We start from the raw sequence: 2,785 nt of genomic DNA on the forward strand, positions 1-2,785 counted from the left end.
ACACACACACACACACACACACACACACACACACACACACACACACACACACAAAACAAACAGCTGAACTGGATATTTCCAACTATTTTTAAAATTCCTAGTTTTATTTCACTTCAAAGAATTTTTTTGTTCACTCACTGTTTTGTTGCTTCTTTATTTTTCACAGTAGGACAAAAGCATCAACAACTGTTTCAAGGCAAGCGCTAGAGTTGCCCTCAACTCAGGTTGTTTCACACTTTTTGCAGCAACGTGCCAATCAGGACGTGTGTTTCGGAAGCATTGCGAAGCAGCAACACAGAACAAACACAGAGCTACACAGGACTCTTAACTCCTGTACATGTTGCAGTTTGCTTTAAAGCCCTGCTGGCAAGTCTCGGTAAGCCAACTGGCTACTTTAAGGCCCTTTTAATTAAAACTACATAGCCTGCGTCCTCTGCTGGTCTAACAAGTTAATGATCACAAACCAGGGCTACACTAAAAATAAACCATGACTATGTTTGTTAAAGCTGAAGAAAATGAAGTGAACTTGTCTTGAAACAGGATGAAGTGACTTGTGAGCCGAGTGGTCGGATCGTGGCAGTTGATGCTTTAAGGAGCAGATTGTAATCCTCTACAAAGGAAGTGAAGCAGGAGAAAAGGAGGTGGGGAAGCAGGAGTACACAGGGAGTGAACAGTAGATATTAGTGTGGTTCAAAAAACAGGCAGTAAAAAGCACTCGGCTGAAGCTGGGGGAGGGCAGGCCTGCTGATACTGGGTGTCTGTCTACAGTCAGAGGGTCAAGCTGTGGATGACGCAGATTGGAGAAATAACAAAAATATCCCATCATAAACATGACTGAGTAAGTCTGACGGGTCAACAGGTCCACGAGCCAAACTCCACAGAACCCCAGCAGCTCTGCTCTGTCTCCCCAGGCTTGAGAGGGCCCTCTGGGACCTGGGGTCTGGTAGAGCACTGCAGTACGTTACCACAATCCTCTGGAGGTTAAAGAGGAAGCGAACAAATGCCCATCTGGCCAGATCTCCTTCCGACTAACCCTGACCCTCATTTAAACCTTTTATTCAAGTCGTTCTCCATTTGTCACTTCCTCTTATCAAACTGGCTCATTCTCCTTCACGCAGTCTTTGTTCAATTTATCTCTTATAAGTTAAGTTTTATCAACTCTTTTGTTTTTTGGTTCACTTTTGCTATTGCTTCAAAATTTTAAACTCCCACTTAGTGGCTGAATTTTGTTTACATCAACTAGTTACCTTTTTTAGGGTATGTATAAACATGTGATTTATTTAATTATTTCCATCAGGTTAAAACAGCCTTATAGCACAAAACATTTAAGAAAAACACACACACGAACCAAAATAGAAACTAAATATTATAATATCAAAAAAAATTGCATACCAATGAGAACCTGAGTAAAGAAAGAAAGTGCCAATGTTTTATCTGTTTGGAATGTAACTTGTTCAGGACACAACCCTTCTATATTATATATATATATATATATATATATATATGCACAAAGATAAATGGTATTTATTTTTTTACCAACAAACATTTAACATAGATTGATACAGAGGCAGATGAGTCTAATTTTCCCCATTTTTAGGTAAATGCACTTTAGCTGTACTGAATATTAAAACTCTTGAACAGTACACAGGGTGCACTCTGGTGGATCTGTTACTGAATAGCAGAAAACTTGCTTTTCATACCTTCTTCATCTAAATGTCTCGATCTGTTTCCTTCTGCAAATACAAGCCTTCTTTACAATACTAAAATAAAAGACAACAGTAAACACCAAACAAATCTCCTAAAGACTGTCAATATGCACCCTCAGTATTGGCAACAAAGACTCTAACATATCATGACTTCTGAATAAAAAAAGAGAAAGTAACAGACCAACAAAAATAAATCCAAATGTCTTTCTTGTATCTCACAAAAACAAGTAAAGTAAAGTTTTATTTATATAGCACCTTTCATAGAAATAGATTCACAAGGTGCTGTACAATCAGAGGCAAATCAAAATATATACAATCAGAACAGGATATAAAAAAAACAAGGCATCAAGTTGAGGAGTTTCTACAAGTTCAACTCAAGTTCAGGGAAAAGAGCTGCGACTGAAGGCTACTTTTCAAAATAGTGACTCTCTGACGCCCCCTGTTGTCTTCAGACAGAACAAAAATAAAACACTTGGGAAATGACAACAGGTAAAAAAAAACATGACAATAAGTTTACTATTTAAGCAAAATAGAAAGAAAAAGGTATTTTAAGAACATCTTTTTGTCAGAAAACATTTTATACTCAATATTCAGGTGTTGATTGCAGGTAAATCAGAGAAATTTCATTTAGGAATAATTTACTGTGAGTAGGAGGTTTTTTTCTGCGACACTAAAGAAACTGTTACCAAAGTCTGGTGCTTAAACTCAGACACAAACATGGGTGCAGAAGGTGGTCTATATGATATAAAGGTGATGGAATCATCATGAATTAAAATGTCTTCAGTAATGTACAAGTTCATCTTTGATTACATTACCTAAGAAGTCCTACAAAAATCCAAAAAGAGATTTCTGACTATGACAGAGTAAACAGGTCAACACTAAATGATAAGTAAAACTGAATTTCACTGTGATTGATTTTTACAAAGATGTTTAGGTTTCAATTTTTGTTTAGTCACTGTACGGTTTAAAACATAAAAAAAAACAAAAATAATTCCAGTTTTGTTTGCATCCAATACTTCAAAATGTTCACAATGTAAAAAATAAAATAAAAAATAAAACAAAATTATATACATCTACAC

General features: G+C 36.2%; 1 protein-coding gene across 1 annotated transcript in view; it reads right to left on the reverse strand.

Moving 5' to 3' along the window:
* Window positions 1-2,785, reverse strand: part of aebp2 (AE binding protein 2) — a 23,478-nt gene that overhangs the window by 13,565 nt on the left and 7,128 nt on the right. The gene's annotated exons all lie outside the window — the stretch shown is intronic.

This window comes from Austrofundulus limnaeus, unplaced genomic scaffold (genome assembly GCF_001266775.1).
Source record: "Austrofundulus limnaeus strain Quisiro unplaced genomic scaffold, Austrofundulus_limnaeus-1.0 Scaffold162, whole genome shotgun sequence".
NCBI lineage: Eukaryota > Metazoa > Chordata > Actinopteri > Cyprinodontiformes > Rivulidae > Austrofundulus > Austrofundulus limnaeus.